This window comes from Pinus tabuliformis, chromosome 1_2 (genome assembly GCF_031772625.1).
Source record: "Pinus tabuliformis cultivar Carrire ecotype Pingquan chromosome 1_2, CPIR1, whole genome shotgun sequence".
Classification (NCBI taxonomy): Eukaryota; Viridiplantae; Streptophyta; class Pinopsida; order Pinales; family Pinaceae; genus Pinus; species Pinus tabuliformis.
This window is the reverse complement of record NC_142298.1, coordinates 29,675,355-29,703,282: the sequence shown is the minus strand read 5'-3', so window position 1 is coordinate 29,703,282 and position 27,928 is coordinate 29,675,355. Positions and strand designations below refer to the sequence as shown.

Below are 27,928 nucleotides of genomic sequence, written 5' to 3'. Positions count from 1 at the left end.
TTCTTGTCTTTTTACACACTGCTGTGTGTTTCACCTTTTACTGCACCATCATCATCTTTTACGCTGCTGTAAAACACCTATCTATATTTCCTCCCGTGTGCCATACACATAATAATAAAAAGGTCAACGCCCTAACAAAAACTTATTACATACGATTTTAAACTTTAATGCATGCCGTATATAGAAAATATATAAAAGAACATATAATAAAACGTGCCCATACCCATATTAAAAAGGGCCACCTAAATCTACGTAGCAACATTAAATTCATGACTTTTCTTCCACGGCGGTCAACCCAAAAATCAAACACTCCAAGCAATAGTTTTAATTTGATGCAGGTTCGTATGCAGCTCCCAGGTGATCAACGGCGGAGAACACTCAATAAAATCGGACGGTGGACAACAATATCGGAAGGCATTTTGTCATCTAACTTTATCGCCCGAGAAAACTACGTTGGCTGATGTCAGGTGCGTGACACGCGTCTGCACCAAATCCCATCGGAGCCAAGTATACGGAAACTGCTTTTCGCTGGAAGACGGTCCGAGATAAAAGACGGTTTTGCTGAGCGGTTTGGGGAATGTACGTCTGCGTTGAAATTAGATTTCAACACTCCCCTTTAATTTCAACAGCTGGGCATTCGGTCATACCAAGACACTTTCTCAAAAATTCAAAGCTCTTCTGATCAAGTGGTTTTGTCAAGATGTCTGCAACCTGTTCTTGAGTCCTGCAATGTTCTAGGACAATTTCTCCATTGTTCACCAATTCTCTGATGTAGTGAAACCTTGTATCAATGTGTTTCGTTCTCTTATGAAACACTGAATTCTTTGACAATGCAATAGCTGAGCTATTGTCAGAAAAAATCATTGTCGCTTTTGCCTGCTCTTGGCCTAAGCTTCTCAACATCCTTCTCATCCATACTGCTTGACATGCTGCTGCTGTAGCTGCCACATATTCAGCCTCTGTTGTAGACAATGCTACAATGGACTACTTCTTAGAAGCCCATGAAATGGCTCCCGAACCCATATGAAAAACATAACCGGAAGTGCTCTTCCGATCATCTACACTTCCAGCCCAATCGCTATCAGTGTATCCAACCAAATCTGAATGTTCTGAGGCATGATATAGAATTCCAAACATTTTGGTACCTTTGACATACCTCAAAATTCTCTTTGCTGCCTGCCAATGTACCTCCTTTGGCCTCTCCATGAACATGGAAATTAAACTAACAGCATACATAATATCAGGCCTAGTAGCTGTTAAATACATAAGGCTGCCAACAATACTTTTATACAAGCTAGGATCAAAATCCTTGTTGCTGTCCTCTCTGCTGAGCTTTAATCCCATCACTGTGGGAGTGATTGCTGCCTTGCATTCTTCCATCTTAAATATGCCCAAAACTCGATTTACATATCTTGCTTGAGATATAAAAATTCCTTTTTCATTTTGATCTACTTCTATGCCTAAGAAGTATCTCAACAAACCCATGTCAGTCATTTCAAATTCATCCTTCATGACTGATTTAAAATTCTCAATAAGATAAATATCATTTCCAGTGAAAATAACATCATCTACATACAAAACAACAATTAAAATTTTACCATCCTTTTCCTTGATGTAGACTGTGGGCTCTCCTTCACATTTGTCAAACTCATTATCCAAGAGATATGAATCTATCCGGCTGTACCATGCTCTTGGCGCTTGCTTCAGCCCGTAAAGAGCTTTCTTCAATTTGCACACTTTGTGCTCTTCACCTTTCTTCTCATATCCGAGAGGCTGTTCCACATAGACCTCTTCCATTAACACTCCATTTAGGAATGCTGACTTCACGTCCATTTGGTAGACTTTCCATTTGTTTTGTGCTGCTATGGACAACATTGCTCTCACGGTTTCCATTCTTGCAACCAGGGCGAAAGTCTCCTCATAATCTCTCCCATACTGTTGCTTGTAGCCTTTGACAACCAGCCTTGCTTTATGCCTTTCAATCTTGCCTTCAGCATTGCTCTTGGTCTTGTAGACCCATTTCACACCAATGACTTCTTTGCCTTTTGGTAACTCAACCAAATCCCATGTTTTGTTTCTCTCTATGGCATTCATCTCCTCATCCATAGCTTCTATCCATTTCCTATCTTTGATTGCATCTTCGAAATGAATAGGATCATCAACATGACAAAACAAGGCAAATAAGGAATTCATTCCTTCTTCATAAATTTCACTTAGATTTCTAAACTTCTTACCTCGTTCACTTGGTGTGCAAGTGCTTGATGATGCACTTGAATTTCCTCCTTGTGGTGTGCTTGGAGAAGCACTCTCATTTATCCTCAATGGTGTCCCTTGCTGTCCTTGTGTTGGCGCTGTTGTTTGGGGATGCATTTCAGCCACCTCCTCTTCATCTTCATCATGAGACAATCAGTTCTTGACATTCACTGTTTTCTCTATGCTTCCATCCCAAGCTTCCTCTTCAATGAATTGAACATCCCTGCTTACAAAGAACTTCTTGGTAGATGGGATGTACAGCCTGTAGGCTTTGGATTCATCACTGTATCCAATGAAGATGCATTTCTCCCCTTTGTTGTCCAACTTCCTCCTTAGCTGATCCGGAATGTGTGCATAGGCCACACACCCAAAAACTCTCATGTGGGTGACTCCTTGCTTTCTCCCACTCCATGCCTCTTCTGGCACTTTGTTCAAGACTGATTTTGTAGGACACCTGTTCAATATATAAACTGCACAATGTACAGCTTCAGCCCAATACTCATTTGGCAAATGCTTTGCCTTCAACAGGCTCCTTGCCATCTCCATGATGGTTCTGTTTTTCCTTTCAGCAACTCCATTTTGCTGCGGAGTGTACCGAGTTGTGAACTGTTTATGTATTCCATTTTCTCTACAAAACTTTAGGAATTCATTGGAGATATACTCACCTCCTCTATCAGTTCTCAAAACTTTTATGTGCAGCCCGCTTTGGTTCTCCACAAGTGCTTTGAAATTTTGGAATTTCTCAAAGACTTCACTTTTGTTCTTGAGGAAATATATCCAAGTCTTTCTTGTAAAATCATCAATGAATGTCAAGAAATATAGGCTGCCAGCTAATGATGGAGCTTGCATTGGTCCACACAAATCTGAGTGGATAATCTCTAAGGGTGTCTTTGCCCTTATGCTCTTCCCTGATGGAAAAATTTCTCTGTGTTGTTTTCCCAAAATGCAGCCTTCACATAGGTTGTCCGGTTTCTCTATCAATGGTAATCCCTTTACCATTCCTTTTCTGCTTAATAGATTTAGACCTCCAAAATTTAGATGCGCGAATCTCAAGTGCCATAACCAGTTCTCATCCTTTGGCACGTTTTGGAAGGCCTCTTGGGTAACTGTTGCAATTTCTCCTTTGTTTTTCAAATCTGCCCTGATCCTGAGAGGGAACATCCTGTTCCTTGTCATCTTCACTTCAGCAATGCATCTTTTGCTAGGTGCTATATCCATGATGGTGCATACATAATTTTTAAAGAAAACATTGTACCCCTTATGGACAAGCTGTCCAATACTCAAGAGATTACATCTCATTCCGGGGACATAGTATACATCTGCTATGGTTTTCCTTTCTCCTTGCTTTGAAAATATTTTTACTTCTCCTTTTCCCATAACAGACACTTTACTATCAGTTCCTAGTGTGACTTCTGATTTCACATTTTTATCTAGGGCAAAAAAGAAGGCTATATTTCCGGTCATATGGTTGCTGCAACCTGAGTCTAAAAACCATATGTCCTCACTATGTGTTTCAGCCATGTTACAAGCTAACAGGACATTTTCTTGACTACTATTTTCTCTTGTAACATTTGCATTTTGTCTGCTGTTCATATCATGTTGTTTATTTCTACAATCACTTGCATAATGTCCATACTTTTTGCAATAATAGCATTGAACATTAGATTTATCATACCTTTGTCCTTGAGCCTGATACTGATCTCTTTGTTGGCTGCTGCCTTGACCTTGGTTCTGATTTGGATTGCTGCCTCTTCCTTGTGCATTTGCTGGGCTATTCCTTCCACCTCTGTTCTGGCTTCTGCCTCTTCCTCTTCGGTTTCCTCTTCCTTGACCTCTTCCTCTTCCAAAGGACATCTGGGTCTTGAAGGCTTGCTCAAGAGATGAGTTTTCATTCCTACTCAACCTCTGCTCATGTGTTATCAGTGATGCATGTAGCTCATCAACTGAATAGTTTGAGAGATCCTTTGTCTCTTCAATGGTGGTGACTATGGCATCAAACCTTGAGGGTAAGACCCTCAATATTTTCTCCACTATTCTTCTATCTTCAATTGTTTCTCCATGAGTTCTCATTTGTGTGATTACACCAATCACATGAGTGAAGAATGAGTCAATGTTATCTGACTCCTTCATGCACAGATTCTCAAAATCCTTTCTCAGCAATTGTAGTTTTGCTGTCTTCACTCTCTCCATGCCTTGATAGGCTGTTTTGAGGGTTTGCCATGATTCATTTGATGTTTTAGCTGCTGCTATCCTTGGAAATATACTCTGTTCTACTGCTAGATGCAACAATAAAATGGTCTTTGCATCCTTCTTCCTATTGCTCTTCAGGAGATCTCTCTCTCCCTGAGTTAATGCATTGAACTCAGTTTCATCTGTTGGTTCTTCAAAATGATTTTCAACTATTTCCCATAAATCTTGAGAGGCAAACAGGGCTCTCATAGTTATTGACCAGTAGTCAAAGTTCTTCCCATTAAACTGTGGGAGTTGGGTATTAAACATACCCATACCAGTGCTTGTGCTAGCCATTCCTTGCATTCTAATCTTATGCCTCTAAGTCTTTGACTATATGTTTAAAACAAATCACTGCTTCTTCAGCAACACATAAAAAAACTTTTGAAATACCTGAACATTCTCCTGACTGAGCCTTCACTCTGCTTGAGAAGTTTTGCTGCAGCAATAACCTTCTCCCTTCAGCTTCTTTAACTTCTTTTAAAGAGCCTAAACCTGCTTTGATACCACTGTTGGGTATTTTTGATGGAAAAAATACCAAAAACCAAGATTCAAACACACAGAGGCAATGCTCTGTTTTACTTTACTCCAGGATCTTTTTGTGCACAGGAAGACTTAAAAAAAAATTCACTGAGAGACAGAGTATTTCACCACCATAAAAACATTCTATTCATTAAAAACTGATACAAACTTCATCCTCTTTTACTGAGAGGGATTTACCACTGTAAAATCCTTTTTATATTCATTGTTGTGAAAAACAACTTACTGTTGTAATAAAAGTTTACATATGCATTCAAAAATGCGCTCCACCATTTTCTTTATGCACTGCTGTGCAAAACCACACATGGTTTTTCTTACACCTCTGTTTTACAAAAATGCCACTCAATATATTACAACCTTGTTCTTGTCTTTTTACACACTGTTGTGTGTTTCACCTTTTACTGCACCATCATCTTATTTTACGCTGTTGTAAAACACCTATCTATATTTCCTCCCGTGTGCCATAATAATAAAAAGTTCAACGCCCTAACAAAAACTTATTACATACGATTTTAAACTTTAATGCATGCCGTATATAGAAAATATATAAAAGAACATATAATAAAACGTGCCCATACCCATATTAAAAAGGGCCACCTAAATCTACCTAGCAACATTAAATTCATGACTTTTCTTCCACGGCGGTCAACCCAAAAATCAAACACTCCACGCAATAGTTTTAATTTGATGCAGGTTCGTATGCAGCTCCAGGTGATCAACGGCGGAGAACACTCAATCAAATCGGACGGTGGACAACAATATTGAAAGGCACTTTGTCACCTAACTTTATCGCCCGAGAAAACTACGTTGGCTGGTGTCAGGTGTGTGACACGCGTCTGCACCAAATCCCATCGGAGCCAAGTATACGGAAACTGCTTTTCGCTGGAAGGCGGTCCGAGATAAAAGACGATTTTGCTGAGCGGTTTGGGGAATGTACGTCTGCGTTGAAATTAGATTTCAACATCCAGCACCGACGCTCTCTAACCAACGCCAATAGCAAGGCTCACTACCCACAACTCACCTGAGCTCTGATATGGTATCAGATAACGAAGCAAAATACTAAACAAAAAACATACAGCTTACTCATTCCATTACCAAGCAAGGAGTTTTATACATAGTAAAGAAGTTTCTAGATTTTGGGTGTTGGTGGCTTCTTCAGGATGCTACCTAAAATCTCCAGAAGTCTTGAGTGAACTCTCTAATCTCCAGAAGACTTGACACCTAACACAATTAATGCGAACGGTGGTTGGAATTAATGTTTTTCCAACATTCCCATATTTTTCTTTTAAACTAATATACTCCCTTCACCACTTTAAAAAACAATATATTTAAAAACTTTAGCTCCTTCCTCACATTCACACATTTGTTTTATATGACTTTATCTTTCAACAAAGAAGTTTTTCACATGACCAGAAGCAATATGTTTACCTTAGTCCAAATAATTTCCCAATACCTTACAAAACTTTACTCAAAATCATTAGTCGTTTGAGGCTCTGCTACAAGCTCTTCTTCACGACAAAAATAAAAAAAAAATTATTCGTTGATTTTTGAAAAGGTTCAAGGCACTGTGCTTCTGAATATCCTACTTCGACAATCCTCAAGCGGCTACCAGGTGGCACACAATCCACCACTCTCTTCACACATAGATCTAATGATGCCTCACTACAATGGCACACAACAAAGCCTCTGCTGCCTTTTCCTCAGCTACACAACTTCCAGACATGACATCCCTTGTCGCCCCGAGCCTCGGCCTTGACACTATGCTCGCATGATCATGCGGCCATAACATCTACCACAGTTGTAACGATGGTCTTGGGGAAAATTGTGGATCCACCCATGTACCACTTCTTTACCATGGAAGCTGCATTCTCGTTCTCGTTCTCCACCATAGTCTTGGATAACTTGTTTACCTCCTTCCCCTCTGAAAGGAGGCTTAACCTGGACTTTGGAAGTTCTAGGTCTCACAAAAAATACGCCAACACAATGCTCCTACAATCGCTCCACCGCAGTCTTCACACCAGTCTTCACAACACACAGTCAATCTTCTCCTCCAAGCGCAGACCAGCATTGAGCTGTGAAACTAAGCTGAAACCTTCGGCTCTGATACCATATCGGAGAGCACAAAACTCAGAAGTGAACACAAAATGCTATTGAACATTTGATTTCCAAAGAGGGTATTTATATACATTGAAGAAGCTTATTTAGTTGGTGACAGTGGGGAAGCTACTTGAACTCTTGAAACTTCCTCATGAATTTTCTGGAAGAAACTAGGCTCAATGCATTTAATGCAAGTGATTGGAATTAATGTTTTCCAACACTCTCAACATTTGGTCCCCTGTCACTAAACATAAACTCATCGTCCCAACCATTGTGTATGTGCTTCTGCTTAACCAATTTGCGAAGGTTAATTTTGCGGAGGTTGAGATTTTGATAGATTGTCCATTAACAAAGAGTAGGTGGAAAGAGAAACACTTGGTTTCAATCTGGAAAAAAAAAAAATTAATAATAATAATTGAGTTTGCAAGTGTTGCAATCCCTGGAGTGGGCATTGATGATAGAATTGAATCACCAAACAAGGAGAAGGTAAACTAGTGGGCAATTGAATCAACAAACCAAAAAAAGGTAAACAATTGGGTAGTAGGGCACATGAAACCAGGGAAGCCTCATTGTTTTACCTGGTAATGCAGGGAAGCCTCATTGTTTTACCTGGTAATGTTCTCATTCCTTTTTCCATGTCAGAACATATCCTTCACAGTTTTTCCAGTACTCATTTTTCCCAATCTTAACTTTTTTGTGGTTTTTATGGAATATTTATTTTTATATCTATGCAAGATAATTATATTCTTGCATGCTTGTTTTATAGCTTCACATTGGATTTTCTATTTTTGTTGTTGTGGGTGCTCGAGTTGTCTCCAAAGGGAAGTCATTGGCGTAAGTATTTTAATGCTTGTGTATTTAAAATAAAGTGGCTTTGTTGGTCTTAGAACTATGAGAAAGCCCAACCAAAAGTGGCTTTGTTGGTCTTAGAACTATGAGAAAGCCCAACCCAAAGTTTCTGCTACTACTATACTATCACAATTACCACAGGAAAATCAGTTATACCTTGAAGCTAGAATTCCATGGAGATATAATGCTTAATTAATATATATAAGATGTTTTACCCTCCACTGCTATATGGATCTTGCAATCAGCTCGAGAATATGATATAGCTTCCAAAATGTTTTAGCACCCTTATTATGTTCTCAGTTCAACAAAAAAAATAATGTGTACTATTAACAACTTCAAAAAAACTCAACATTCAATAATAGTAATCATTCTAAAGTTTGATCTTCAATAAATCTTAGGGTAAGATGGATCCATGGATTATCAGGTGAATGTGATTGAGAACTTACATGACCACCAAATATTTTAAATATTTAAAATAAATATATATAAAATTAAAAGTGATCATTATATTATTATAATTAAATAAATTGAAATTATATAATATATCAAATTAGTTTGAAAATGTATCAAAATTAAAATTAACTAAATTATATATATATATATATATATATGATTTAAATTTATGTTATTTAAATATTTCATTTTAATTTTATAAATTTTGTTATTTTAAATAAATATATGTAAAATTAATAAAATCTTATTATGTGAAATAATATTGGAGCAAAATAATTGAAGAAAAAATAAGTATAAAACAATTTTTTTAATTAATAAATAAAAAATAAAAATAAGTTTAGGGAATTTTTTAATAAATAATTTATATTATATTATATTATACATATATATATATAATAAATTTTATTAATTAAAATAATTTTGTGTAGTTGGGTTAAATGGCTATTATCTTTCTATTTAGGTTTAAATCTTGACTTTTGATAAGAGGAGAAATACTATCTTAATAAATATTGTTATAATGGCTTTATGGCTATGAAGATTGTTGTATTGGTTTCAAGCTCTCTATATATATAGTAGTTGGTTGAAATGGCTATTATCTTCCCACTTATGTTCAAATCCTAACTTTTGATAATAGGAGAAATATTGTCTTAATAAATATTTTTATGATGGCTTTATGGCTATGAAGATCGTTGTATTGGTTTCAAGTTCTCTCCGTATATAAACGAGAGTGATTTCCTTCCTAAACAAATGTATAAAATCAATGCTTGATTTTGTGTAGTTGGGTGAAATGGCTATTATCTTCCCACCTAGGTTCAAATCCGAACTTTTGATAAGAGGAGCAATACTATCATAATAGATATTGTTATGATGTCTTTATGGCTATGAAGATTGTTGTATTGGTTTCAAACTATATATATATATATATATATATATATATATATATATATATATATATATAGAGTAGTTGGTTGAAATGGTTATTATCTTCCCACTTAGGTTCAAATCCTAACTTTAGATAAGAGAAGCAATATTGTCTTCATAAATATGGTTATAATGGCTTGATGGCTATGAAGATTGTTGTATTGGTTTTCTAAACTAATGTATAGAATGAATGCTAGATTTCTTTCCTTACAAAGTTATATAGTCAATTTTTAATTATTAGAAGATATTATTTATGTTATAAATTTACTTAATTCTAGTAACAAATGCTATATATTTATAATATTAATATATTAAAATTAAAATATATAATAATAGGAAAAATAATTACTAATAATAATTTAATTTGAAGATTTTTGGAGTTGTATTTTTTGTTATGTAAATTTAAATATGTATATTATATTGTTACTTAAAATTATAATTTAATTAGGGAAAACACATTCTAAATATTAAAATTAGCTAATGATGATAATAATAACAATAATAATAGTTTTTAAATAAATAAAATTTCAATAAATAAAATAATCTTAGTATATTTTCTTAAAAAGGTGAAATATATTCTTATTAAATGTTGAAAATATATTTAGAAGGGCTATATTTAAATTTTATTGTTTTTATTAAAATATTGTCATAATCAATCTAAGAAAATTTATTTAAAGCACATCTACTTTAATTCTAGACTTATCATGTTCCAAGAAGGATAAGATTGTAACATTTTTCTAGATTTTTAATATATAATTTTTTTTACATGATCTCCCGATATGTGACAGATATGATGTTAGGATTATCTATGTGTGTATTTGTCACATGTCAACTATATGTTAAGCATAAAAGTAACTATACATCTTGAGAATCAAAATATTAAAATGTTTTAGCCAAGATCTGTTTCAACTCCTAAGTCATCATGCATCAAGAGGATCAACCTTTCCTTTCTGCAATAGATTTGGAGTTGAGATGGATCTATATTGGTTCTTTATTTATCCATATATCTAAATTCCATTCAAATCTCGACTACCTTATTTCACTTTTGTTATTATTGCAAACTATTTTATTAATTAGAAGAAATTTTAATATGCTACTCAAGACAAACCTTTGGAATAGGCTAGAAGATCAAAAAATTCCTTCTAATTTGAGCAACTATTTGTTATGAATTGGAAAGAGCGAGAAAAGTCAAGAAATATGGTAGAAATAACTCAAGAAAATGTATTGTATCGTATTTACCTTAAATCTTAATTGATAATACAATAATGACCATTATATATCTCCTAGATCTAGACCTTAGGTCACATTGACAACTCATTAGTGGATCATCATGACAACTCATCAAGATAAGAATTAAAATTCATGGTCTTAGAATTTTCGATTGTATAGGGACCCACAGTCTAACAATATTGTAAGGTTGTACAAAAAAGTTATTTCTGGTTTAAAAACACTTATGGTTGGTGAAAAGAAGTTAATTGTAATAAAGAACTAAGCGAGTGCTTCCGCTATCCCTATGCATTTTGGAACCAATGGATTGTTTCAAAGAAGTAAGTTGTGTATGTAGTATATTCATTCTTCTATACACTTATAATACAACATTTATGACAAGATATTCTAATGATATTGACGAGCAACTAAAATTTCTAAAGGATTTCTACTCTCATATGTGTCTGGATGTTACAATGAATGTTATGATAATTAAACCCAAACTTGTAACTTTCGCTAATTTCATCAATCAAAACAACAACATGGAGGAAGTGATTTCAGGGAGATATCTGAGAGTAGATTTTCATCATAAAATTAATTAGAATTATATGATCAAGGAAAAGATAAAAGTACTATGGAAATATTTTTCTATACTTGAAAACAATTTTAAATCAATTGAGCTCTTGATATGCAATAAGAAAACAATCCTCTTTGAGATTCTAATAACTTCTATTGTCGTACATGGTTGTGAAGTTTTGGGTTGCACTCTCTTTTAAAATTTGTGGAAAAAGAGAGAGGAAATCTAAAAGTGTTTTATTAACTTATTATTTAAAAAATAATATCGATTTTCCATGTTCTATCCTCCTCCTTTCCCTTATAGAGAGTATGAATATGAAAAGACACCTAATATATAGGAATAGGAAAAAGAAAATGGAATACAAGTGACTTAGTAAGATTTCTTCAAAACCTAGTGAAAACGATTGTCGATTACCTAAAGATGTAAAATATTAGCTAAATCATGAGGGGATAAAAGAAGAGGCCACCCTAGAAAATAATGTTGTTATTACAAATACTAGTACATCTAATTCTAAGAAAAAAATTACCCTGCAATAAGAACTAAAGTAATAATAATAAAAATATGATATTATAAGGAAGTGATCGACTCTAGTGAAGAAACATAATAATAATAAAAATGTGATGTTGTTAGGAGGTGATCAACTCTAGTGAAGAAAATCAAAAACATTTCTCTATTTTGACTAGCATAAAGAACAAGATTGATATTTTTAAAATTCAAATATACTCTCACAAGCTTCATAGTGAAGTAGGGTGTTTAACAAATCCCAAAATATCATAGGCAAAAGAATTAGTCATCTTTGGTACACTAGTGAAAACTTGTGTTGATTGCATAAATATGTCAAATCGGCTAAATCATTATGGAATAAAGGAAGAAGTCAAATAATGTTGCTATTAAAATATAAGTACATATGAATCAAGCTTATGGGGGGTAGCTATTGTCAATCATAGTGTTATTTCTTAAATATTATATAAGTTGTGAGATTATAGGCTCAAATTCTCCTCTGCGTGTTTACCCCACAAAAGAAAAAAAAAGTATATCTAAATCTAAGAACAAATCTCATTGATTTAAGAACTAGAGTATTAAAAAAAATTATAATGTTGTATGGAAGTGACTAAATCTAGTGGAAAAGATCAAAATCATTTCTGTATTTCAACTGTCACAAAAAAGATGATATGTTTAAAATAAAAATATACTCTCATGAGCTCTATTGTCAAATGTTAAACCACTCCCAAAATATCATATGCCAAAAAATTTATCATTTTTGTTATACTAATTGGATTACAAATAAAAAACATATTCAATATCTTAAATCACAAATTCAAAATAATTATAAAAATACCAACTTTCTACTTTTCAACGTATAGAAAGCATAATAATTTAAAAACAATTTTCTTAATACTTTTAAATCGCATAAAGAATACTTTAATAAACCAAATAATTTCTCAATTCCCTTAAAATTAACCACCATCAATATCATTAAAAATTAAAACTAATATAACCATTTTCTATGCGGTAACATGAAGAACAAAAATTAAACAATATGGTATTACAATAATGGAAAAAAAATTATTTATTTTCCTTAAACATTTTTATGGTTTATAATATAAATAATGAATATATAAATCATAATTTAAAAATATTCACTAACAGTCAAAGTAAATAAAAAGTAGCTCTATTTTATTCGGTAAGATATACATTCTTTTAGTAAGAATACATTCTTCACTAAGAAATCTCTATAATATTTTAAATTCTTTCAGTTAAAAGAAAATTTAAAAATACCCTTGATGAAAATAAATTTTATCTTGTTGACCTCTTCCAATGATATCTTTAAATATGCAGTTTTTTTTCTTCGTACCCTAACTAATTTTTTTATCATTTAAATTTTTCCATCGACTTATATTTTTTTTTTATCTATTAGACTAATCTAAATACCCACGAGATTTGAACCGGTGACCTATCGCAAGGAGTGCCTTAACAACGCACCCATTCACCGTCAATCCAAAGCCCCGTGGGCTTCCATCGACTTATATTAAAAATATAAATGTTTTTATATTAATTATAAAATATTATATTATTGAGATTTTAAATTTTAAAAATTAATTGAAGTTAAACCTACGATAATCACATTAACCGTAGTCCATCAAAAAATCATATAAAAAGGAAAAACATAATAATGAGAGTACTTAATATAAATGTTTTTATATTAGTTATAAAATATTATATAATTGCAATTTTTTAATGGTTTAATTTTATTGAAATTAAACCTACACATATCACAATAACCATATTCCATTACAAAGTCGTAGCGAAAATAATTGGAGTACTCTTCCGAAAATAATACCTAGTGCATTTTCTTAATATTTTAAGTGGTGGCTATAATGTTGAAAATATGTTCGAAATCCTCTTAAATTTTCTTTGTTTCTTTTATGGTTCCCATTCATTTTTTAATAGATTTATTATTTACAAAGGAGATGTGTTAAGGTAACGTTTATCACAATTAATCAAAATTCAAAGAAACCTGAATAATATTTTTTATTAAAAAAATGGTTGTATCAATTTTTTTTATATAATTTTATTTATCTTAAATTATTTTTAAACATATAAATTATATTTAAATAAAAACAAAAAAAAATTAATTCAATGTGAATGAATAACAATTTCAAATTTTAATAATAAACAATTAGTAGGATATCCCATACATTTTTATAATATAAAAAATACTTTTAAAATTTAAATTTTCCTATAATATATGATTAAGATGTAATTATTATAACCTTTAAAATAATAATAAATAATAACGATAATAATAATTTGTTTGAATTTTACATAAGTATATTTTCTTATTAATATAAATTTACATTATTAATTGAATATTTTATTTATATATATTTTTATAGATTAATATTCTTATTCGTTGAGAGGATGGTAAAGGTTTGTTGATCTCTCATTTATATTACTATTTTTGTTGAGATCAAGGTTGAAGATGTTTGGTTGGTACTTTGTAATAATATTAAATCTCTCAAATATTTGTAAAGGAATAGGTTGTCTAGACCTAAAATCCAAGGTTACTTTATGGAGATTGGGTTATCAAAATTCCCTTTTATCCAACAAAATTTAAAATCCTTAATAAGGTTAGTGTCTTCTTTCACTCGTGGACAACTTTCCAAAAATATAAATTTCACCAATAAAAATCCTTAGTTGGAAATTGATGGCCATTTTACAATTTTCCCTCCCAAGTAACACATCAACATCTATACTATTTCCACATGGTAGACAAAGGGTAGAAATTTTCCCTCCATGTCCCCATTTCACAATTCCATGCCAAGTGCATGCGGCGAGCAATTGGAAGTGCCTGCCGACACATCGGCATTGTATTGGGCCATGTCCTCAAAAATACATGCCATCCTAATATTCACATATAGATCTAGTATTCCAAATTTCCCCATTATAAGAAATTTTTATATTTATGTTCTTTCCGATATGATATTCCTCTTTTTCTCCATAGTGGTTGTTCCTTCTTCTTTTAGATTTCTTCTCACTCAAGATTCACATACAAATCTAGGAAAAACTAAAAGTTCCAATTAAAAGGAAAATTATAGATTTCTATATTTCCACTATTTGAACCTTTTCCCATCCACATAACATCACCTTGCCTACCGTTTAGTCTCCACCTCTGTGACACTGTGCCACTTTGATCCATGTCACGATGCCACATCATTATCTAATAGTGTCAATTAAATCCCATTTCATTTGGGTGTTCAAGATTTTAGCTTTTCCAAATTTATCAAGGTCCATCTACATCTAGAAAATCCCAACATAGTTCATTTTACAATACTATCGATTTCTATATTTTCATATTTCACATCACATGCTATGATAGGAGACATGCCAAAATGTCATGTTAGCAACTCATAAGCATGCCATATCACCAAAAACCGTACTTACGTAGCACATTAGGACCTGCCTACTAGTAGGGTCCAAGAGTGCTCAAATGGACTCTACAGTTTCCATATCACTTACTACACTTGCATCTCTATCTAGTTCATTTAATAAATCCATCCTTAATATTTACTTGGAAGGCTATACTTCCACCCAATAAACTAATTTTTCGTCCCCAAAACTTAATAGTATCCAGTTCCAACTTGCAGCTCTTGAAGAATTATGGATCCTTCCTACTGCCAATAACTAGTTTTGTCACATGAAGGTTCCACTATCTAAGATACAGAATTTTGGAAAAATCGAAGTATGAAGTATTTTTGGATGTCAAAACTTTTGGATCATGATAGATCTCGATACCCACTTCCATCACTTGACAAATTTAGGATTTCTCATCTACTACATTTTTCCTTAATCCCCTTTCTGCTAGCCCATGGAAATGGCTCCTTGTAGACCATCTAACAAGGTGTGGAGGCTAAAACTCCAATTCAAAAATTATTTAAGGAATAAAATTTTTCTAAAAGAGATTTTCTTATCCTATCTTGAGGGTTGAAAAATGATCTAAAAGAGTAAGGAGCTATCCAAAGGACTTATGAAGCTACCAAACTCTTTACTAGCCTATAAAATATTTCCCATCATTATTCATATTCCCATAAAAGGAACATAGAGATGGGAAATGAAAAAATACATAACTTCCCCTAACCAAAAATAGATCATTTCACATATTTGGGTTGAAAATCTAAAAATTTAAGCATTTACAATAGAGATGCTAGTAGTGTAACTTGCCTCTTAAGGAAAAAAAGGTCCTAAAGACTCCTTATCAAAAAATATATAAAATATCTTCTAGAAATGCACCAAATAGGTAATTAACGACCCTTTTCAATGTATCCAATGAAATCAATACTACCATCATTCTCATTTTAATTCAGGTATACATCGTATATATTCAATCCCACTATTCGCCTAGCAATAAATAAGTACACAAATAAATTGTAAAGATATATTTGGTCTCAAATCAAATTATGCATCATAATGCACAAACCATACACCACATATCTATTCTAAGAAACACCTTGAAACATACATTTATATACATAGTTCATTCATAATTGAATTAAAAACTAGTAAGCAAGTACAACTAAATGAACCACACTAAACAATATGGTCCTCATGATGAAACACACTTGTTGATTCGAAATGCGTCGAGCAAAAATTTCTCTTATGTGATTTCTACCAAAAGACTTTGCTTAATTGATCCATCTCATCAATGCAACATACTTTATATCCCAACATAACAATAGCTATGAAACATTAAAAAATAATTTAATTTCATTAAAATTGAAATCATTACACGTGTTTTATCACTTTAAATTTTGTTAGAAATTTAAGAATGGAGAGCCACTCTTCACACAACTATACACCTATCTACATTGCAATTTCCATGTATCTAGCCATCCAGAGAAAGATTCACTCAACGTTTAAGAAGATTCAATTATGTTAAAGAAGATGAAGGTAACTCTCCTTCACATAATAGAATTAGTATTCTACATTTCAACTAATAAATTAGCGTTGATCAACATCCACAGTATAGTTTTCATGGGTCTACATAGCACAATTCACTAATCCAATAGTTGCATTGTACTTGTATTTTCTTAGTACTTTATATTATTAGTTAAGCAAAGTTATATAGACAATTCTCCTAACCATTTAGATCAAGTTTAAGTCTTCCATTCTTGCTTTCTTATCCAAATTTAACAAAACCATAATTCCACACAATATTTTCATGACTTTGAAGGATTTTTGTCTTCTTCATCTCACAGTCATATCCCCAACACCCACACGGGATTCTACTCTCTTATAAAAAGATTCTTTGGTTCAATTACACACACTTCATTATCTCTCTTACACACTACAACTACATTTGATAGCTTATTTATATTATTTTCTACTCAAACCAAACATACAATGCATAAAATGAGATTCCAGGGTCCCTCCTTATGTTGGGTTGTAAATTTATAAGCCTCTAGAATTGGTATGTATCACACACCTATGGATCAGTTCAATACCACTCCCAATTTGTTCCCATATTTGTTAACAATTGGTTAGTTAAACGATCAAATTATATATCTAGATAGTGAATTCAAATAATATAGAGAAATTCCCAAATCCCCCTTAAATATTCCTATTAGGCATTAATATCCATGTTGACTACTATCTATGTCATCTTTTGGAAATATATAAATGATATTCAGATTACATAAAATAAAGGCTAATAAGATATCCTCCTTGACCATTTCTATCATTATAATTTGAAATTACAATTCCAATATTTTTAGATTTGAAAAGAGCTAATACCATTTCCTCCCCCTTAAAGGGATATTACCCTTAGTATTCTACAATTGATGTCTAGGAATATTTTCAATAAACAAAAATGGATATATTTTTCATGGCCTCCTCAAGATTTCACATAGCCTCATCTAATCCAAAGTTCTTCCATTGCAATTTACCTACATGAAGGTTCAATTCTAGATTACGGTCTCCTTACTGTTAATTATGCCTTAGGGTTCTAGCTAAAACTATGCTTTGGGTTCCATCTAGATCACAACCAAATAAATAACATAATTATAATCATATACATATTTTTTAAGAAAACATACGTGAAACACATCATGGGCCTTTAGAGTTGGGGGTAAAGAAAATTGGTATGCCACTAGCCCCACTATTTCTAGAGCCATTTGAGGGACATATTCCCGTCATGAAACACATCATGGGCCTCAAAAGTTCCATAGTAATGTGGTTCCAAATTAGGACATATTCCCATTTTAAGGAACTTATCCTAAGTCAAATTTAGATCTATACATTTTCTCATGCTTAGATTTACTTGTGATTTTATGATATACATAACCCTTCTACTAGTCTTGTGCCACGTTTAGATTTTGCTTAATGCTCGTCACTTCCTTCTCTCTCTCCTTTAAAATTTCTAGTCCAATTGTAATCCAATTCATTGGGATATCCCAATTTATTGGAATATTTCATTTTCTATAATACAATTCTTATAATGGAATAATATTTATTTCATCTCAATATCCATTGTTATAAGCAAATTTTATGAGTTGTAGGTAATCTTTTCACTTCTTGGGCTAATGCATAACATACAATTTGAGCTTATCTTCTGGTATTTTTCACCCTCTTTTTTTGTCCATTATTTTGAGGATGATGGGCTTTATTGAATTTTAATTATGTTCCAAAGTATGTAAATCAAGGCTTCCAAAATTTTGAAGCAGATTTGACATCTTGATCATATTTAATTACTTTAGGAATGGCATGCACCTTGAAATTTTCTTTCACAAAAACATTTACAATGTAAATTTCTTTATTGGTTTACTTGATACAAATAAAGTGGGTTTCCTTGTACACCACTATCATAAATGCATCATTTTACATTTTCTTCCTTGGCAGTTGAATGATAAAATCCACAAATTGACTTCTTGGTTCCGATTTGGAATTGGTATTGTCTATGGTACACCTGCTCAATGCCTATGTTCCACTATTAATTTTTAATATTCCAAATGACTTACAATATACCCCAAAATATCCTCCTTTATCTAAAGAGGAAAATAATATTTCTTGATGGATATAATCATATTTTGTATCATAGGTGTCTTGTGTAAGGAATCTTATGTAGCTCATTCATTATGAACTTCCTTAAATATGATGAATTTTGTACATATAATCTACATTTGAGAAACAATAAGTTTTCCCTTCTTAGCCAATATCCTTGATAGTTGGTCCGTTAGACTCTTTCTCTAAAATCCATCCATAGTTTTAAGATATTATTCATCCCATAAGGCATTTTTTTCATGCCTTTGATATCATAGTTATATATACTCACTATATCCATATGAATAATATGCACACTCCTATCAAGTGCATTATCGCAGGGTTATCATTCCATTTTATATATTTGATCTCAAAGCCAAATTCACTAGTAACTGTTACTTGCCTAAGCTTCCTAGAATTCCGCAAGGGATCCTCAAACAAATAATTCACTCTACTCTGATTTTTCATTAATACAAATTCCCTCTCGAATAAATAGTTCTTTCACATCTTCATAGTATACACTTAGATCTAAGCTCTAAGTCATGAGTTACAATGTCCTCATGAGGATAACTCAGGCCCATCCTAAACACGCTTTCCCTTACCATATGAATGATCAACACTTTCTGTCAATATCATGACTTCTTGACTATACTTGAATTATTGGATTATACCTCTAGTTACTAGTTTTTTCATTTAAGGGTTATCTCAACATCACAAAGTAGGGTCCCTCCATAAATTCTACCATTATTTTTCTCTATCATCTCAATATCCAAATATAACCAAAAATGACATATGATAGCTACCAATTATTACATATCAACTCTCGATAATGTTTTTCATGGCAATTAAATTTTCTAGATTGATATATAATTACATGGCCTTGTTACATGAGCATTCCACCAAGCGCTTCCTTCCAATAAATCTATACACACCAAAAATTCCTCATTTGAATTTTTCCTCTTCAATATATGAGCATTATTCAAAATATATGCGCATTATTCAGAATATGCTCCAACTTTTGGAAAATTTCTGCACATTTAGTTGAACACACAAAATTCACCCCCTTTATTTATAGGGAGGTGATTGGGTGACCAATCTTAGAAAATCCTTGGGTAAATATTACGAAATATCCGAGTAATACCATAAAGGATTTCAATTTCGTTACATTTTTAAGCATATGCTAATTTATGATTACCTAGATATTCTTGATGTGTACTGCAACCCATTATTCCAAGATTGCATGCCCTAGGTAATGCAATTTTCTTTGGAAGAATTCACACTTACTTAGTTTTCCATACTCCTAATGTTTTCCTACACTTGCAATATTATCTTGAGATTTTCTTTGAACTCCTCTTTCGTATTTGAATATACATTGCATTTTTCACATGTCAACTATATGTTAAGCATAAATGGAATTACATATTTTTAGAATCAAATTATTAAAATGTTTTATTCAATATCTATTTGAAATCCTAAATTATCTTGCATCAAGAGGGATCAATGTTTCCTTTTCGAGATAGATTTGGAGTTAAGATGTATCTATATTGGTTCTTTACTTATCCATCTATCTAAATTCAATTTAACTCTCGACTACCTTATTCCACTTTTGTTATTCTTGCAAACTATTTTATTAACTTTAGAAGAAATTTTGATATGGTACTCAAGGCTAACCTTTGGAATAGGATAGAATATCTAAAAATTCCTTCTAATCTAAGCTACTATTTGGTAAGAATTGGAGAGACAGAGAAAAGTGAAGAAAGATGGCAAAAATTCCTCAAGCCAATGTATGATATTGTATTGACCTCAAAATCTTAATTGATAATATATCAATGACCATTTTATATCTTTTGTCTATATCACATTGACAACTCTTTAGTGGATCATGATCACACCTCAAGGATTACAAATCATGATTTATACTTTTTTATTGTCTAAGGACCCACATTCTAACACTATTATAAGGTTGTACAAGAACATTATTTCTAGTTTTAAAAAACTCATGGTTGGTGAAAAGAAGTTAATTGTAATAAAGAGCTAAGCAATTGTTTCCACTATCCCTATGCATTTTGGAACTAAAGAATTGTTTCTAATAAATACGTTGTATATGTAGTGGTATAGTCATATTCCTTCTTCTATAAACTTACAATATTGCATTTATGACATGGTGTTCTTATGATATTGATAAGCAACTAAAATTTCGAAAATATTTCTACTATAATATGTGCATGACTATTATAATGAATGTTATGATAATTAAACTGAAAAATATTAGTTTCTCTAATTTCATCAATCAAAACAACAACTTGGAGAAAGTGACTTTAGGAAAATACCTCAGAGTCAATTTGATTGTAAACTTAATTGGAATTATATGATTAAGGAAAAGATATAAGTATGATGGAAATATTTTATAGACTTGGAAACAATTTTAAATCAACCGACCTCTTCTTATGCAATAAGAAGAAATTTCTCTTTGATATTGTAATCACTTCTATTGCCTTACATGGTTGCAAAGTTTGGGGTTCCCCTCTAATTTAAAATTTGTGGAAAAAGAGAGAGGAAATCCAAAAGTGTTTTATTAACTTATTATTTAAAGTTTTTTATCAGCAAGCCATGCTCTATCCTCCTCCTTTCCCTTATGGGTAGTATTAATATGAAAAGGTACCTAATATATAGGAATAAGAAAAAAAATGGAATACAATTGACTTAGTAAGATTTCTTCAAAACCTAGTGAAAATTAGTGTGGATTGCATAAAGATGTCAAATCATGGCTAAATCATCAAGGAATAAAAGAAGAGGTCACTCTATAAAATAATGTTGTTATTACAAATGTTAGTGCATCTAAATATAAGAAAAAATTACCCTGCAATAAGAACTAAAGTAATAATAATAAAAATATGATGTTATAAGGAGGTGACCAACTCTAGTGAAGAAATCAAAATTATTTCTCTATTTTATCTAGCATAAATAACAAGATTGATGTTTTTAAAATTAGAATATACTTTAACAAGCTTCATAGTGAAGTAGGGTGTTTAACAACACAGAAAATGTCATAGGCCAAAAGAATTAGTCATCTTTGTTACACTAGTGAAAGCTAGTGTTTATTTCATAAAGATTTCAAATCTTAGCTAAATCATTATGGAATAAAGGAAGATGCTACTATATAAAATAATTGTGTTATTAAAAATATCAGTAGATATGAATCAATAAAATAGGGGAGAGCTCAATTTTCAATCATAGCGTTATCTCTTAAATATTATGTATGTTGTGAGATTCTAGGATCATATTCTCCCATGGGTGTTTACTCCACAAGAGAAAAAAATAGTACACCTAAATCTAAGAACAAATAACCTTGATTTAATAATTATACTATAAAAATTATTTTTATCATTGATATATAGAAGTGACTAACCCTAGTGGAGAAGATCAAAATTATTTCACTTTTTTTAGTAGCATAAAGAATATGATATGTTTAAAATAAAAATATACTCTCATGAGCTCCATTATGAAATGTTGAACAACTCCCAAAAGGTCATACAACAAAATAATTAGCCATCTTTGTTACACTAATTAGATTACAAATAAAAATAATCTTCAATAATTTAGATCACACATTCAAAATAATTGTAAAGATGCCAACTTTCCACTTTTAAATGTGTAGAAAGCATAAATATTTTGAAATATTTTTCTTAATAGCTTTGAAGCACATGGAATAACTTTTTGAACTAATATAAGCATTTTCTACGTGGTAACATGAACAACAAAAATTAAAACTATTTTATTACAATAATGGAAAAAGTTAATTATTTTCTTTAAACATTTTTCTGGTGTATAATATAAATAATAAATATATAATCATAATTCTAAAATATTCACTAAAAGTCAAAGTAAATAAAAGTTAGCTTCCTTTTATCTAGTAAGAAATACATTTTTCACTAAGAAATCGATATAATATTTTAAAGTATTCCACTTAGAAGAGAATCTAAAAATAGCCTTGATGAAAATACATTTTATTTTGTTAAGTTGTAAGGTGTTCCCTTTGAGAAGAACTCCCCAATTTCCACTCTGCACCTCATGGCACCATCGATCTTGTGTTAGAAGATTGAAATATTATCACTCGTCGGATGTAAGTTTTGGTTGATTAGGTCTGTTATTTGCCCCATTTCCGAGTAAGTTCATGATGAAGAAGGAGTTCGCTCACTTGTCTTCATGTTCTACCCAAAGCATGTTGTAAATCAATTGATAGTTGTGAGTTCCTGGAGCAATGAAAGTTTCTTGGCTCTTCTGCCTTCATGTTGTACCTAAAGCATTGTGCCCATCAATGGATATTTGTGAGTTCTTAGAGCAACAAAAGTTTATTGGTAGTTGTGTTGGATGTGAGCAAGAAGACAGACCAGGCTCTTGAAAAGATGGGACATTTTACTATAGAAGAGAAACTAGATAATTGAGGGTAAAGGTTAAGGTAATTTGTAGAAGATGGTTGACAACCACTGAGTTTGAGTAAAAATAGTGTCCAAATGGATGAACCATGCCAACCTTTACCCTCTCACATTACCACTTGATTTGGATAAAAGTGTGTCTTCCACACATGATTCTTTAGGTATTTCTTTCTTGCAAGAAATTTTATTCAATCTATAAGCAGGAGGTCACTCACTTGTCTTTTGTGATGTACCCAGAGCATGACAGCAATCAATTAATAACCACGAGTCCTTGGATTAATGAAATATACTTGGTTTCTTTGTCAGATGTGAGTAACCATAACAACTAGGCTCTTGAAAAGCTAGAACATTTTACTAGAGATAAGAAGCCATAAGATCGAGGGAAAGGATTAAGGTACTCTGTAGAATATGGTCGACCACCACTAAGTTTGAGTAAACATAGTTTCAAAATGGATGAACCATGCCAACCTTTACCATCTCAATTGCACACATTACCACTTTATTTGGATAAAAGTGTGTCTTCACAGAGTGTTTGTTACCATTCCAGTGTTTTCATAGAGTTTTGCTAGCTAGCCATATGCATGAAACAAGATATGTGGGCCTCCTATTGCCCCTTGTACGGGAACTCACATTCAAAGCCATTCCGGACTGGGCCCTAGTGAAGTTGGAGGGATTGTTATTGGATTGATGAAAAGCATTGTTGTTTGTGTGTCCTTGTTGATAGGCATTGGAGGTTCCCATAATATGAAAGTGTTGGTAGGAGGAGTGGACCCCTCTTTGAACGAATTGGAAGATGAAGAAATAGGGGAGGAAAAATTGGTGGTTTTTGAAGGTGGGGAGAATCTCATGGTGGAGGATGTGTTGAATGCAACATTTCAAGTACTGGGTAAGACCATCTATGGCACTATCTACAAAGCCAAGCTTAGCCAAGAAGGAATTGTTGCTTGAGGCTTCTCAAGGAAGGGACTTGCAAGGAGTGAAAATAACTCCTACATGTAGTTAAAGATTTGGGTTTCCTTCAGCATGAAAATATACTCCCTCTCCGATCATTTTACGAAGGAACAAGAGAGAAGATTCTTGTATATGATTATCAGAACAAAGGAAGCTTGGCTGACCTTCTTGATGGTAAGTTGTTATTTTGAAACCCGATTCGAAGGAAGAATTTCTATGTTGTCTTTAGTTTTTTCTCCAAAAATAGGAAAATTGATTAGATTACATCCTCCATTCATAGGATATCAATTGTACATGTATTAAAAAGATTCAAAAAAAGTATGCCATTGAAAGTTGGTTATATCCTCTATGAAAATAAAAAAACATTCGTAGGGTATTGTGAAATGGGCCATTGCACTGATATAGCTCCTGGAATTTTTGGCCTTTTCATTTTATAATTTTTCTATTGTTGACAAAACATTAATTTCACTTCCAAGACAAATGTAGTTCTCCAAAAGATATAACAAAAGTAGCAAATACTATAACTTTACCTGGAAAGTGTTCATAGTTTTCTTCTACTTGCAAATTGAGGTTCATATTGCAATAATAATATTCAAGAGGCCATGGTCCATCTAGATATTAAAAGAAAATGAAGAATGAACTTGAGTTTTGCATCTCAAATACACTTAAGTTATTCTCTAGATTCAATATGAAGTCTTGCAATTCTCTCTTCTTCATTCAAGGAAATCCTCATCTTGTAGGTCTCTGGGTTGGGTCCTTACTTTGTCTTACTGATGCAAAAAGATCATTTATTTTGCACATGCTCGAGGTGGGAAACCCTCTTTGAGTTGGGCTCACATCCACAAGATTGTTCTTCGAGCGGTAAGAGGACTTTCCCACCTTCACGCTAGACTTGAAACACCCATTAGAGGAAATTTAAGCCTAAAAGTGGCCCGAGAGAAAAAAATCAAGAAATTAATAAAAAAATGCCATGTAGAAAAATTTTTAAGATTACTTTATTTTTATCTATGTTCCACAATATTTAATAGCACAACATTTAATAAAAAAAATTAATATACTAGCTAATTTTTTACTTTTATCGAATTCACTCAATATATGGCACTTTTATTAAAATAATTGTCTATATATTTTTTATATTTAACTATATTTTAGTTTTTTTAGCGTTGTTGTCTGTTGAGGTCACAATTTCGACTAGAATATATTTTTCAGCTAGAATCTGGTAATTTTTCCTTTATGGAATACATTGTTTAACTATTTAACTATTTTATATTTAAATATATTTAATTATTTAACTATTTTATATTTAACTATATATTTAATAGTTTTGTCTGGAATCTGGTAATTTGTCCTTTCTAGAATGCATTTTTTAATTATGTAACTATTTTTTAACTATTTAACTATTTTATATTTACAAAATATATTTTAGCCATAGTCTAACTTATAGACAAAATAGACTTCTTCACTGGAATTCGGCAAAACAATTTCAAGAAAAATGTGATTTTTTGTTGTTTAAAATGCATTTTTGAATCCATAAATGGATTCAACACCCTGAGAAACCCTCCGACCACTCGAATTGTACAGATTAAACAACTTAACAACTTAAACTCAAGAATTTGAAAATCTCTACAAGATTTCAATTAAAATTAACGAGAAAATGTCCTAAAAAAGGCCATTTTGTCTACAAGTTACACTACACCTAGATTTTATATTTTTGTCAGAATTTGGCCATTTGTCATTTTTGGAATATATATTTTTTAACTATTTAACTATTTTTAACTATTTAATTATTGTGTATTTAGCTATAACTATATTTTATTTTAAACTATTTTATATTTAATTATTTTTTTGGTGTCTTTGGGGCATGGCTAGTAATGTCAAATGGAACTTCATTTTTAATTTATATTTTTTTCACTAATATCAATATTTACATTGCATTAACAACTTTTTCGATATTCTAATTCATATGAGTAAGGTATTTAAATAATATTAATAAAATATTTCACGGATACCCAAATTAAACAATTTAAAATTATTTAAGACATGTACCTCTTTTTAGATTTAAAGGATTTTGATTGGTTTATGTATTATGACATCAAAATTATGTGAAAATTTCAGGGGCAATTTTAGGCTGAAATTTCCTTTAATGCATCACTCATGGGAACCTGTGAGTGGATGAAAACTGTGTGGCATATCTAACTCATTGTAGCCTAGACCAATTAATGAACCCATCATCTACTGCTCATATGATGAATGCAACTACACTTGAGGGCTACAAGGGATTCTCCTATTACAAATACTCATTGGCAAGAAACCAGGAAAGAATGAGAGCTCTTACAAATTTGTTGATTTTCCTTCTATTGTGAAGACTACTGTGTTGGAGGAGAGTTTGTTGGAGCTATTTGATGTTGATATCTTTAGGGGATTGAGAATTCTGGTAGATGATGGATTACATTGAGCACTTCAACATGCCATGGGTTGTTGGGCACCTTCTCCATCAATGAGACTGAATATTAAGGTTGTCATCCAACAATTGCAGGAGATAAGGCCTAAGAATCATTCTACTTTATATACTCCCACTAATACCAGGAGTGAACTAGAGCTTGCATTTTATCTTTATGCAGTTCTTTGCCTCTCCATTTGCATTTTTTATTTTCATTTTGTATTTCTTTGATGGCATCTTTAATGTAGAAGACATTTTTCAAAACCATGGGACTAAGTGCCTTAGGAAGGAACAATGGAAGAATCCACAATTTTCATGGTTACACCATATAAGTAGCAATGAATTTAATTTATTCTCCATAGAGTTAAGGTATTGGAAGGTATTTCTGATTTCTTTCCATTGTGAGGACCTATGCTTCTCTTTAGTGTGTGGGGTTTTTAGTGAACTTCCCAAGTCATTTAGATTTGTATGGAAGCTGAAGAAGTTCATCTCAAATGTTAGATTAAATGGCAACACAAAGTCGACCCAGAATAGAAAGAGGACTGGTGATCATAATCTCCATTTTTGTTGCTTGTGTTATGGATGTGCGCATGAAGATCGAAGAGAAATCCCTAACATTTGGTGTTCTCCACTTCGACCGAAGCGTAGGAATTGTTCATTCCATGACATGGCTTAGGTAGGATTTCATGAACAGATAATGAAACCAACTTTGGTGTGTGGACTAGAGAGTGAGAGAATTTTGTGTAACTCAGTTCGTAGTCAAATGGGCACATTTATTTCCTTGTGTAAAATCTATAAGTTCGGCCTGGATAACCAATTGCAGGATCAGGACACATGGTCATGTTTTTCATGGGTACTTTTATTGCAAACTCTTCACGATACCATGTTATAGGAAATCTCCCACATGTGTATAATTCAAGAAGGAATTTGACTATTTCATCGTGCTAGAAGTTATGATAGTGATTATAAGCTTCTTGAAGAATTGGTTGTAAAAACATTGAAATTAATATCTATGTAAATTTGATAGTTCTAGGGACTCAATAGATTTGAGGTTAAGATGAATCTATGGATTTTAGGTTAAGATTAATCTGTGCTAGTTTAGAAAGGTCAAGATAGGCATGTCAATATACCTGGATTATGCTAACAAAAATTTATGTCAATCAATGCATCTCCTCTAGCTTGGCCCAAATATCCCACCCACAGAATGTTGCATATCTTCAGATTAAATCTGCAAAATGAAGTGTCCATTGGTCCCCTTGACATTACTACTAATATAATTTTCCCTCTTACTGCAACTATTGTGTCTAATACCAGTTTGTCTTCTTGTCTAGGAAATAACAAGCTCACTCTCTTAATCCCCTCTGCTTCTAATGTTTGATATTCTCCTACGGTTATCATTGTATCATCTGCTTGAGGTGATGGCTCAGAAGCTTCACACAT

The 27,928-nt window shown here is 32.2% G+C and overlaps 1 pseudogene; it reads left to right on the top strand.

Annotated features, from left to right (window-relative positions):
* Nucleotides 1-171: 171 nt before the first annotated feature.
* Nucleotides 172-26,719, top strand: LOC149204232 (putative kinase-like protein TMKL1; annotated as a pseudogene).
* Nucleotides 26,720-27,928: the final 1,209 nt, after the last annotated feature.